This window comes from Cupressus sempervirens, chromosome 10, assembly GCF_028749045.1.
Source record: "Cupressus sempervirens isolate cs-2001-9-10 chromosome 10, ASM2874904v1, whole genome shotgun sequence".
Lineage (NCBI taxonomy): Eukaryota > Viridiplantae > Streptophyta > Pinopsida > Cupressales > Cupressaceae > Cupressus > Cupressus sempervirens.
The window spans coordinates 313975201-313988533 of record NC_143127.1 but is presented as its reverse complement, the minus strand read 5'-3'; the positions used below and the strand labels follow the sequence as shown (position 1 = coordinate 313988533).

Sequence of the window (13333 nt, the reverse complement as noted above, 5' to 3'; positions counted from 1 at the left end):
AGGGAGAAAATACAAACTAGATGATCAAATGCAAGACCCATAGGGTCTATTTTTCGCTTTTCAGTAGCTTCCTCTAGAAGTCACTTAAACATTCTAGAAGCATCCAAATATTCTTATGAAATAAAGTGCACTTTTATAAAATATTACTTTATAATAAAAAGTGCATCTCAACATCAAATTATAAAACTGGGCTTGAATAAAGTAACTTTACTTTATAACAAACGTTGGCCCAAATCATATATCAACTATAAGGACAAAATATTGCCAAATAGTCGCTGGTTGACTCTCTCCACATCACCACTAGTTTACGAGAGCCTGTGATAGACTGATTCGGCACGCTAAACGATGTCAGCCAAAATGGGGACATGACAGTCCGCCCTTCTTGAAATTGCTTGTCCTCAAGCAATGACTGAACAATAAACCAATCAGCCCACCTGGATCCCAAATATAATCATACAATATACTGCTGTTAATCAACGCAAGCTCCTGCAATAACCTCTGCAATATAACCAAGAATCCATGAATGAAGCGTGAATCACTGCTCAACTGAACTTCAAATTCACTACTGCCATAGTCAAGAACCCCCGAGACACAAACTCCCAAAATATCAGAACCCAAGTAGAGTGGACATCCCAAATTGCCAACACAGTAAATACCATCGACACATCCCACTGCCTATGCGGAATGTACAATCCAACTCTGTCGCAATGGTGGACACTCCTGAATGAAACTGTGCCAAGTACGGAGAATCCACACATTGTACACCTACTGCAATCAACACAACTCTGCAAATCACCGGCCACTGTCTCATAACCATAACTCCCATGCACCGCTAATGGTGAGTAGACATCACAAGATAAACAACAAGAAATAGAACCCAAACCAAGTCTGCTTGCCATCAACTCCTCAAAACATGGATCAAATGCAAACTGATGAACATACCCCGCAGTATAATGCTGATTAAAAGTACCAGCCTCAGTCGACAGCTCGCCATGCACAGGTGATACGACCCACTGCAACTGATCACCAGCTACGTCAGGAGATGACATAGCCAAAAGAGTAGAATCAATAACAACCGCTGAAGCATCACTCCCAAACTCCTACTCTAAGTCATGTACTATCAAGCTGTCAACCGCAAAACCTATTGCCATGTCATGCCCATCACAACTCTTATCCCGTGGCATCAAATCGTCCCATAATTGATGACAAGCACTAGGAACCAAAGTACATCTCCGTATCATCATCTCATCAACATGGTCGTCAAAGGTAAATTGATGAGCATACCTCACAGTGTAATGCCGATAGAATGCGCCAATCTCAGTCAATGGCTCAGACTGCAATCCAGATGAAACTAACTACAACTGATCACTAACCAAGCTGGAACTGACTATTACCTCTGAAGACATCGCCAAGGGAGTAGTATCACTAGCAGGAACCATGCCAATTGCCAGCTCACCAACATCACACATGATCTCTGACACACCATCCCTAGTCTCCATGCCATTAGTAGTAGAGGCCATCACCATGTCAGGCATATCACAACAATTTGCTGCAGCACTCAACTCAATTGAACCTGACTCTAGTAGAAACGAACTCGATATGCCAATGCCAGTATCAAGAATGGATGCATCCCCATCTCCACTATCTCTGACAATCTCGACCATGGACATCCTCGGATCACCAGACACCACAGCCAGTGACTGTACAGAGTCTGGTAAAGATTGCAGTCGCTCTAACTCCATGCTCACCTCAACCAAATGAAACTGTGACTTCTCAAAAGCCAACTGTGTACTCTCAAGAATCTCAGAAGTCACCTCGAGCTACTGAGTAAGCTCACTCACGTCATCTTCCTTGGCCAATAATGCATCATATGCTATACTCCCCCACTCCATAAGATAATCTCTGTCGGCTACCAACTGCATATAATTCTGCCTCAGAATCCAGATAGCCTCCCATAAAGAGTGGATCTCTGTCAAGGAAAGATAACTGCCTCCCTGCTCATCACTAGTAGGAGAACCCCATCCATAAACTGCTAACAACTAACAAGCAGCATCAAAATGCTGGCAAGCAATAGCAATGTCTTGCTCACTAACTCTCAGTTGACTAGACACATGATGGCGCTGGCTAGATTGTCTCCTACAAACCTCCTCTGACACATTGTCCAAAGGAGTATCCTCAAAGTTATTGATCTCTAGAGTATTACCATCCACATCCTGCGAATCAACTCCAAAGCTCATATCAACATACGGAGTATCAAAAATTGTAGCACCGCTGCCCAATTCCTTTGTTCCAAAAGAAACTGCCATGGAAACTAAGTCCTCAAAACTGCCCACTGCATCCTCTTGGATGTCATCAATGTCAATATGATCCTAGGACTCATCTGTAAACATTGCCAAATATGAAAGATCATCAACACATTCCAGCAAGAATGGTTGACTGAATATATGAACAAAGCCCAACACCGGTTTATAAAAACTAATACCAACATCGGACAAGCTGCTGGCACAAGAAAGGACAACACCGTGCAATCTGCTAATCAAATCCATGATAGCACCCAAACAATCACTGCTACCAAAAAGTGATAAAGATCTCCAGTCAACTGAATCCCAAATGCCAATATAACAATCTTGAGTCCATATCTGTAAACTAGGATCAACTGGTAACTCAAGCAAACTCCTCACTTGAGTAATATGACTAATACCAACTAACTTCACATACTTGTCTAACACTGTCCCTGTATTGTGGATGTGAATGCAAGATGAACTCACAACATTATCAACGACCACATATGATCCACCTGCCATAGGAAGCTGATTATCAGGTGTGCAAGATGGTACTAAACTCAACTCCACGCCATGCTCATTCCCATGTCCTTCCAACTTCTGTAATGCCAATGGAGTATTAACCAAGGAAGCTTGAGTGTCCTCAAGCTCGTGAGAAAGCCTGTCAACTTCCTTCTCCTTCCTCCTCAAGGCATCTGAATAGTCATCGGCAAGGCTAAGAAGATGGTCACGATTTGATAGAAGATGTAAATAACTCAACTTCATCGTTCCCATTCCTTCCCTAATCGCCTGTAAGTCAACACAAGAAGACTGCCTAAACTCCCTTATGTCTGCCCTGTAACTGAATCATCCGGATGTGATCCTCTATCATATCCCGCATCCTGTCATGATGAGATAATGAAGTCACAATACTGTGTTCGCTCACCTTCAGCTGGTTGGACAAATAATGCGAAGTACTACTGGCCTCAACCTCATGTGACGAAGCATCCAAATGTGCTTGGTACTCCCTCTCAGCAAAGTCATGAATACTCAATGTCTGCTAATCTCTACTAGGTATCTCACCATCGTGCACAACAACATCCTCAAAATCATCATCTGAACCCTCTATGCTGTAGTCATTGCCTGTCGTAACTAAACCATCCCGAGTACCTATGACATCACCCTCTGGCGACCTGTATTCAACTGTCTCAACTTGAGTATCAAGTTGACCGTTACTATCAATCTGCGTAGTATCTTTTACCACTACCTCCTATGGCAGAGTAGAATCCGAGACCTCTGCCTGGCTGTAAGCTAGTTTCTCGAACTCCTCATGCAAGTTCTTGGTAATTGTGTCATCTGCCCTGTGAGAAGATCTGCCAAATAGAAATCTAGTCAACTTATCCACCTTAGCTGGGTTGGACAGCATGTCATTCATCATATGGTGGTGCTTAACCAACTGTTCAGACATGTCATGGCTTATTTTCCTAAGTTCATCTCGAATGTCTAAATAACCATCCTTTCTACTGTTTCAACTCTAGATCTTTCTACTTCGTCTATCAACTGTCCAAGATCGTGTTCTCTGAGACTCTGTACTATACCTGTCCATTTTGGATAAAGTAGAGTGTTGATCACTCATACAAGACGGCTCTTACCCAACAGGATGGCAAGAAAATCGCTCTGATACCATTGTAATGACCCCTACCAATAGGCCACTAAAAAAACCTCTAATGCTGAACTGAGAAATTTTGTCAAACACTTGGCATGCAATTGAAGACTACTACTGAAAGTAAATGCTGAACATAGGAAATTGCTCAAAACCATATGCCATTCATATATTGACAATTTGCAACAATGCCATACAAATTTGAGCCAATAATATGATCATCAAACCCTAGATAATCTAAAAGTTACAATACTCTTTCACTTGCAAAATCCTAGCCTTCCTTTGATTCCAATAATGCCAAATGGCAAACAAAGACAAGTACAATGTAAAATAGTAAAGTGCTAGAGCTATATTTTGTACTCAGCTGAAAACAAACATTTCTCAGAAAATATGCCAAATGCCAAATGAGAAGTGAAGAACTTGGCTGTAATAATTTTTACCAATGCTGAAGATGCCAACACCCAAGCCAAAGTCACCCCAAATCTGAAAATGTACTTCCTTGCAAATTTTTGAAAATGTCTAGGAGTTTTGAAAAATTCCTTAAAAATAAATCATGGCATTTTGGAACTCCAAAATGCACCTATCTTTATCTCCTCGACGGTAGAAATCCGGTGCAAAAATACCTAGAATGATATGCTGAGTAATGAGGAAGATATGAACAAAAATGTGGTTCCAAAGCCTTATCCTGAAATTCTGAAAATTGGATTAGACCTGTAGTAGTAACGAACCAGCAGCTATAAATCTTTCCTCCACCACAATTAAGCCTTCTAAAGATGTCCTGCAATCAATCCATGACTGAAAATGAATAGTCCTCAGAAAATGCCCTCCTATAATTTCGGGTCTGCTGAAAAAAGCCTCCTAAAATTTTGGATCTGCTAAAAATGGCTTCCTATAATTTCGAACCTGCTAAAAACGACCTCCTATAATTTTGGCCTTGCGAAAAATTCCTCTTGAAATGCTGAAAATGGCCTTAGGCCCAATGACGCCCTAGCTGAAGTGACTGTAATATCACCTCCAAATGTGCAACCCTTCAGAGGATATCTCACCCCCTCAGTTATGCGAATCCAAGGGAGACATTTGTTCCCAAAGACCTAGTGACTATCTAAAACCACTTGGCTCCATAATAGGCTATGTGATTGAATCACAATCTGATGTCAAGGGAGAAAATACAAATTGGATGATCAAATGCAAGACCCATAGGGTCTATTTCTTCACTTTTCAGTAGCTACCTCTAGAAGTCACTTAAACATTCTAGAAGCATCCAAATATTTTTATGAAATAAAGTGCACTTTTATAAAATATTACTTTATAATAAGAAGTGTATCTCAACATCAAATTATAAAATTGGGCCTGAATAAAGTAATTTTACTTTATAACAAATGTTGACCCAAATCACTAATCAACTGTAAGGACAAAATACTGCCAAATAATCGCTGTTTGACTCTCTCCACATCACCACTAGTCTACGAGAGCCTGTGATAGACTGATCTAGCACGCTAAACAATGTTAGCCAAAATGGGGACATGACAGAATAGTTAGTTGCGAAAGGTATTTTCTGAAGAGTTTGATGATGTTTTATACCTACTATTCAACATCTGATTAGTATGCTAATGTGGTCTAGAATATGTCTGATTTATATGATGAGCTTTTCTTGTCCTTTGTAATGGTGTATTTTGTGGGGAAGAAGTTTTATTGAAGCGCTTTGATTAGAATGCAGTTTGACTTTGTTAGATGTGTTAGTGCAGGTCTTTATTGAGTTTCTAGAGATTCACCAACAGCATTTCTTCTGATTTATCAACGGTACTGGTGCAAGCAAGTGTTGACAGGCCACCAACAACGCGTTCTTCATTATTTCTTGATGGTACATTGCTATTGTTTCATATTTGGGTGATTTGTTCATGGTGATTTACATTCTTCTAAGGAGTTTGTTATTACCCACACTTTATATCAGAAATCATTCTACTTATATAGTGTTTATAATGCATATGTACTAACCTTGTAAGACTGGATGCTTATATTGCACAATAGATATAACTTCTACACCTTTCATATCCTAAACACCGAATTAATTTTGACATTGGTTAGTATTGTGGGTTCCTTACCTCGGTGTATGCTGCATAATTGTTTTTTGCGTCTTATGTTTTCCTACAGCAGTTTATATGCCTTATTTACTTGCTCCATTTCTTACATGCTTTACATGTTTGTTTTGTGTCCGTCCTTTGCTTGTATGCGTTGTGTGTTGAGTGTTTTCTATGTCAATTGTGTGTATGTTTTGAGCTTCATGTGTTTTGAATTCTTGTGTACTCTGTGTTTTTTTATGTTTTATGAAATTATATCTTTTTGCTTCATATTTAAGATTTTTGATAAGTGCCTTGACCTTTACTTCTCCATATTTTATTGCGGGCAGGTGTGTAGGTCAATACCCCCATTAAAGTGGGGGCTAGATGTTGTCATAATTTTTTTATCTCTCAAGTATTGACACAATGTTTAGTAGTTGTTTTGGTGTGCAGTTTTTAGCACCTATTTTAGTCGTTATGATAGATAATATGAAACATTGATAGGGATTATTTCGGGAAATATTATAACATTCTAGATTGCGTGACTCTTGAAATTGTTAAATTGGGATCAACTCTAGCGCCCTAGTGCTAGGCACCACTTTTCTTTCATTTTAGACCTTTGAGTTGTCAAAAAGGCCAGGATACTAGTACCTAGATGAGTTCATGCCTCCATGAGATTATATTAGCAAACTGGCTCTATTTTTATGTTTTGGTCTTTAGACCATTTTGGGTCTACCCATCTTGCTTCCCCACTACCATCGATAGAATCACTCCCCCTCTACTCCTTCGATGAGTTTTTATTCAAACGTAATCGGTCTGCCACTCAAGGGCCCAATCAGACAAGTCTTTTAGGAGTGTTGAAAGCTTGAAACCGCTCATCTGTGCAAGCAAATAATCCTGCTATTGCCTGAGTGAAGTGGCATGATCCTAGGATTGCTCTTTGGAGAGCCAGGTCTTAGGAAGACATTTGGGGTAATTTGACAAAAGCTTCTCAAAAGATGCAAAATTTTTCAAAATACTTGTGTAAAAGTTGTCAATGTGAACAAAGTCATAGGTTTTGTTAGTTACAATTTAAAAACTGATTTGTAGCAATTCCATACGATATTACATCATGTAAACATTATTTCTTCAGTGATGAAGGGTCCATTGATGTTATTTAGATGGTGTAAGAAATGAGACTGTCTACTTTCCTTAACATTTTTTGATTTTCTCGCTATTGCAGAGCTTTGTACGGTCGTGTACAATCTAAAACTGATGTGAAACCTATTTAGTTGGATGGTCCTCAGAATCTTCTTTCATTTTCATCTAAATTCGCCCCTTTTCATTTAGATTTGTGGAATCTAGAGCTGTTTTACCAAAAAAAGTCCTGAAACTCTAGGTGTGGGGGTTTCAATCATCAAAATATTCTTTGAGACCCATTCCACTATTCAAAAATTCTATAAATCAGTAGAATTGAGGGTCTTTGGATGTATTTTATGTTCCGTAACTTTGCAAGGGCATGGGAGTGTGGTAGAGGCCATTTTGGATCTTCATGTATTAGACCTTTTTTGTTTAGGTAGACAAAGGGTTTGATATAAGAGTGAGTTTATGAGGGTTCCAATTGCTGGAAAATGTGGATTCAGACCATATGTGACATGCCTAAGGCTTACGAATTAGGTTTAGGGGTTTTCAAGTTGAATTCCACAAAGTTGCTTTGGGAAACAAGCCTAATTAGGCCTTGTAGTAGAGCAGGAGTTCATTTTTGAGGGATTCCTTACAAAACAACATCCTCTAGTTTTGAAATATGTTGTATAAATCCCAAATGGGTATCCAAAAAATGTCATAAATTATCTAGGTCGTTTTTGATTTAGAAGTTGGGCCCAAAATACACAATTGCTTCTCCCTTTAGGCTAATTAATGAATTACAAACCAATTGTTGAGGGTGTAGGTCCAAAGGAAGTCTACTTGCATTTTGAATATGCTACAAAAGGGCATGAAGAGTATCTTAAAAGGCTAGTAGATTGTGCGGAAATCAAACATGCTAGGGAAGATATGGTTGAAATACCTGTTTTGATGTACTGCTAGGATTTGAAGCCTAGAAAGGAGTAATCCACCCTTAAAGAGTTTGAAACTTGCATTTAATTTTTGAAAGCCTTCAAAACCATGAAATATGGTATCAATGAAGCCATCTCCTACTTTGCTCTATGTCAGACCCAACTCTAGCATACTCCCAATTTGCCCCAAATACTTGTATTGCTGTTTGAACTATTAAATTGGAGTCGAGGTTAGTGCCCAAGCATTGTGTGCCAGAGTGGCCCTAGTTTGGACCTTTAAATTGTTAGAAAGGCTAGAACACTATTACCCAAATCTAGTTTGCAATTTGGCTATAAATTGACAAGTTTCTTGTGAAATGGTGCTAGTTGCAAATAAAAGCTACTCTTTTCCTCATCTGTAATACCATAAAAGAATCTTTTGCTCTTGAATCCTAAGAATTCAACATCAATAAAATGAAGAAATTTGAAGGTATTATGAATCTTGCATATGTTTTCTATCAGTTATCATCTACTATTTATGATTATTATTTTTATTAACATGTACTAATAGTTTGCAGGACTTTGTCAGAGCAAGTCAACATGACCTAACATGAGGTTTAGGCAAGGTTCTTTTTCCTATTGTAACCATTTTAGTTTTTGTTGTTTATTTTCATTGCCTCTCGAGGGAGCAGAGAATGATTTTTATTGTTATTTATTTCTATAGTGGAGGTGGGAACACTAACAGGGGCTTTGAGTTAGGAAAGCACATAGACAACACAACCCTTTTCTCAGTTTTATGTGTGAAGTTGCAAACTTGAAAAATTGTGATAGAGAGCGTGGCAAGAAACAAACATATTAGACATTTATGAACAACACCAAATTTCAAACAGTGGAAACTCCAAGGTATTTTCATTCAATGTTAGAGAAAGTAATTAAGTTGAAAATTAATATGATGGAAATCGTTAATTCTGTGACAAATTGTGAGATATAGTTTGTAATTGATATTTGTGGTTTCATAAACTTTAATCATTTCAATGATATGATATCTTTATTTGTGGTGGTTACAGGTCTGGGACAATTTTCTACCCAGCAAGGCTTATCTTTGATTTTGCATCCATTATACTTGATAAATGGCTTCACATATTTGCATTTAAAAATATTGCTACAGGGTGACAATAACCATTATTTTCTTTGCTTTTTAAAGGGGTTTTATGGGCAACACGACCTATAGATGTACTATTTTTCATTGTCATTTCTTAAAGGATTTTGTCATTGAAGTCATGGAATTGTCCAATTATGTTTGGTGTCTTAAGGATGAATCAATAACAAAATTACTTGCCAAGTACATTTTCACTGCATATAGTTATCCTTGCATCAACTGCATATATCCTATTTAGGCCTTTGTAAATGTTTTAGTGGTGGTTGATGGTATTTTTGATTCGTTGTTTTCTTATCTTGCAAGAGGTTGTGTTGTTACCTATGCCATAGCCATCAATATACTTAAACGATTCCTCTTGGTTGAAGTGACAACTTCTATTTGTGTTATGGTAAGCATTGCATTTGACTTCTGAAGAGCATATTTAATATTTAAAGTTTAATTAGGAGTTCTTTTTCATAGATTTGTGTCTGGGTTGAGTGCTTAATCTTAGGGAGTTAGCCACAAAATGAATTTTCTGATTTTGGTTGCACATAAGAAGGCGATTGATATTTTGCAAGTTGATAATTTTGGAATTGTTTTTGGTTTATTGTGCTTGGGTCTTGGTGGATGAATTCAAGAGACTTACTCCATGTTGTTCGTTTTGCCTACTTGCCGTACCGTTCGTATACTCTGCATATCATGTAAGTGCTTACATTAAGTGTGTTATTCCATTTTTTACTACTGATTTTGATTACGATTGACAATGTCTACATTGGCCATGAAACTTTTAAATAGCAGATTGGAGTCTTGAGTGGTTCGCACCTTACTAGATGGATCACAAATGACATGTTCTGGGATGTGTGAATTACATAAGGTGAAACACCTCATGTTTTTCGCAATTTCTATTTATCATTAGTTGCTTGTTTATTAGATAATATTTAATAGAGTTTCTAGAGATTCAGCCCTAGCATTTCAAGTTTTGTGAAACTTGCAAGCACTAATTCATCATGATTTATAAAAGGTATGTTGCTGTTGTTTCACATTTGGTGATTTTTTAAATATAATTGACACTCTTCTAGTATGTTATAGGAGTTTGGTATTACCCACACTTAATTCTAGCAATCATTCTACTTATACAATGTTTATAATGCATATGTACTAACCTTTTAGGACTTTCGATGTTTATACTATGGATAATATATAACTTCTACACCTTTCATAACTTAAAACAAGGATGGTGCTTAGACAACTTTTATAGAGTCATTTCATTTTTGCGGTGACTTTCCTTTGTAGCTTGTGTGCCTTTTTTGCTTTCTCCATGTTCTTATGTGTGTTGCATGTTTTCTAAATTCATGTCTGTTTTGTGTTCGCTTTATATATTTTAATAATATAAATTCATGTCTGTTTTGTGTTCGCTTTATATATTTTAATATTATATGTTTCTACTTCACATTGCATATATTTTAAGTGCTTTGACTTTGAATCATCTACACTTTATTGCTGGTATATGTGTATGTTACGGCTCCTACTAAAGTGCGTGTAGATATAGGTTCATAAATTGTTTATCTCTAACAATTGATGCGGTATCACACATTCATTTTGGTGCTGTAATTAGCACTCATTTTGGTTCTTATGATTGGTTATTTGAAACATAAATAGGGATTAGATTGGAAAACATTATAACATTCTGCATTGTTTGATACTTTAAACTTTCAATTTTAGCTTTACACTAGCACCCTATCACTAGTTTCCATTCACTTTGACTTTTGATTTGCTGAAAAGGCTAGACACTAGCACCCAACGCTATTGTGCTCATAGTTTTGCCTCTAATTCAAAACTGTTTGTAAAATTTCGCGTTTGCAAATACGAGCAACTCAAACTATGTGCAATGTTTCAAGGAATCTCTCTATCTCTAATCCTTATAGTTCAAAAGAAATTGGGCGAAGAATTCCAAAGGTGTTATCAAACATAAACCAATTTTGTATCAAGCATTAGTGTCTTTTGACTGGCATGTATTGGAACTAGATTGTCAAACTTGATGAAAACCTAAATAGATTTTCCTCCAAACTATTAAAATTGGAATGAATGCAAGGGACCTAGTGCAAGGCCCTTGTGTGCTCTAACCTTGGACCTTTAAATTGCCAAAAAGGCCAAGACACTAGTGTTGATACATAGTAATTTTGGCATAACTTCAAAAGTTCTTTGTAGTTAGCCCTCATAATTTAATGCGATGCTTAGCACTCGTTTAGCTGCTTGTGACTTACTTATTAGGAAAAATGCACATGTACTGGGACTAGATTGAGTAACTCAATGAAATTCCAAAGCACCTGGTTATTGAAATTGTTAAATTGTACTAGAGACTAACACCCTAGTTGTGTGCCAAAGTGGTCTTAGTTTGGACTTTTAAATTAGAAGAAAGGTATGGAGAATAGTACCACAACCTAGTGTTCCAATTTGAATATAAATTAACAAGTTTCTTGTGAAAATGTGTTATACTCGAATAAAAGAAACTCCCTTCTTGATTCACAATACCTTCTAGGAATCTCATGTTATCAACTCCTAAGAATTCATGAAACAGTCTTCTATCAAGTATTTGTTTATGATTATTATTATTATCAATTGTACTAACATTTCGCAGGACTTTGTGAGGCAAGTCATAATCACCTAACATGAGGTTCAGAAAAGGGTTTAAAATTTTTAAGGTAATTATTTGAGTTTCGATTGTTTATTTTCCTTTTCCTTGAGGGAGAGTGCCATAACTTTTATCATTTCTTATTTCTATTGTGGAGATAGGAATAGCAATACGGGATTTCACTTAGGTAAGCCCCTATACGACACAACCTTTTCCCTTCTTTCATGTGTGAAGGTGCAGAGTTAGAGGAGATCAATAAAAACAATCTTATAGACGGACATAGTAGACAACAATGAACATAATCATATTTTAAGCCATGAAAAATCCAAGGTATTGAGTTTGAATGTAAGAATAGCAGTTAAAATGAGAATTAATATGCTTCAAATGGTGAATTGCATGACCAATTGCGAGATACATTTTTTTAATGGATCTTTTTGGTTTGATTAAACTTAATCATTTGAATGATATGATAACTCTATTTGTGGTGGTTGCAGGTATGTGCCAATTTTCTACTTGTTCAGGTTGCTATTTGAACTTGCATCATTACATTCGATACATCTTTTGTTGTAGAGACATCTTGAAGATATTGATAAAGTAAGGAAATCACCACCATTACCTAGCTACTTTTTGAAGTGGATTCCTTAATGGGTTACAGAACCTATAGAGATATTGTTTTTTCTTTTTTAATTCAAGATTTTAGGTGTCAAAATCATGTGTTTTATGTTTGTTACCTAAATGTTTAATCATTTCCCACATTTCTTACCAAGTACATTTTCATTGCATCCAGTCACCTTCACATCAACTTGGTTTCACGTTTACTAGACTTTGTAACTGTTTGATTGGTGGTTTTCTTTGTTCTTGTATGACTATTCTCTTATCTTGTAGCAGGACATCCTCTTCTCTATGCTTAAGCCCCCAAATGTTTCAAAGGAGTCTTCTTGGCTGTAATGTCCCCATTGTTGCCAGTATCAGGGTTTGAGAGATTAGCCTATTATTGTGATCCTTGTAGGCTAATTATTGTGGATAGAGGGTCTTTTGAGGCATTGGCTTGGCTTTGGAGGGTCTTATCTTCTCCACAATTTAGTAAGTTACAGGTTGGTCTTCGTTTGGCTCAGATCGGACTTCATTGGGGCTTAGTTTTGTGTACTTACTATTTGTGGTAAGTTGGGTGGTGATTGAGATGGACCCTTTCTATTTTTGGAAAGTGCATTTGGTCACATGGAGAAATAATAGCTGTGACTCCTATTTCAGATGACATTTAAATGATGAGTATTTTGGGGGTTATAATATTTTTAGTGGCCAAATTATTATTAAATCATTAAATGACTTATTATAAAGTTATAATTTAACTTTATAATATCACTTGTTGCCTTTGTGGCTTTTCTGAGGTTCTGATTTTCAAATCCCTTGCTGAGGTATAAGGGTTTGATCAGAGGTTTTGCTCCATTGTTGAAGTATAGTGGAGGTTGGTTTCTTGTGAATTTTGTTCCTGAAGATTGCTTGAAGTTACTGCTGAGGTATAGCGATTTCATTAGGTAAATCTCCTTACTATGATTATTTGTGACTGGGA

At 37.0% G+C, this 13333-nt stretch overlaps 1 long non-coding RNA gene across 2 annotated transcripts in view; it reads left to right on the top strand.

Annotated features, from left to right (window-relative positions):
- The window catches only part of LOC149533881 (uncharacterized), a 49798-nt gene extending 36746 nt beyond the window's left edge, over nt 1-13052 (top strand). Inside the window, exons 3-8 of one of the 2 annotated variants that reach the window (XR_016357732.1) lie at nt 5670-5785; nt 9458-9540; nt 9770-9832; nt 9927-10005; nt 12258-12357; nt 12649-13052. This is a non-coding gene — a long non-coding RNA (uncharacterized LOC149533881). Of the gene's footprint in view, nt 1-5669; nt 5786-9457; nt 9541-9769; nt 9833-9926; nt 10006-11935; nt 11951-12257; nt 12358-12648 lie in introns of those variants that run through there. The other variant, XR_016357733.1, reaches the window with a different exon arrangement.
- The last annotated feature ends 281 nt before the right edge of the window (nt 13053-13333 follow it).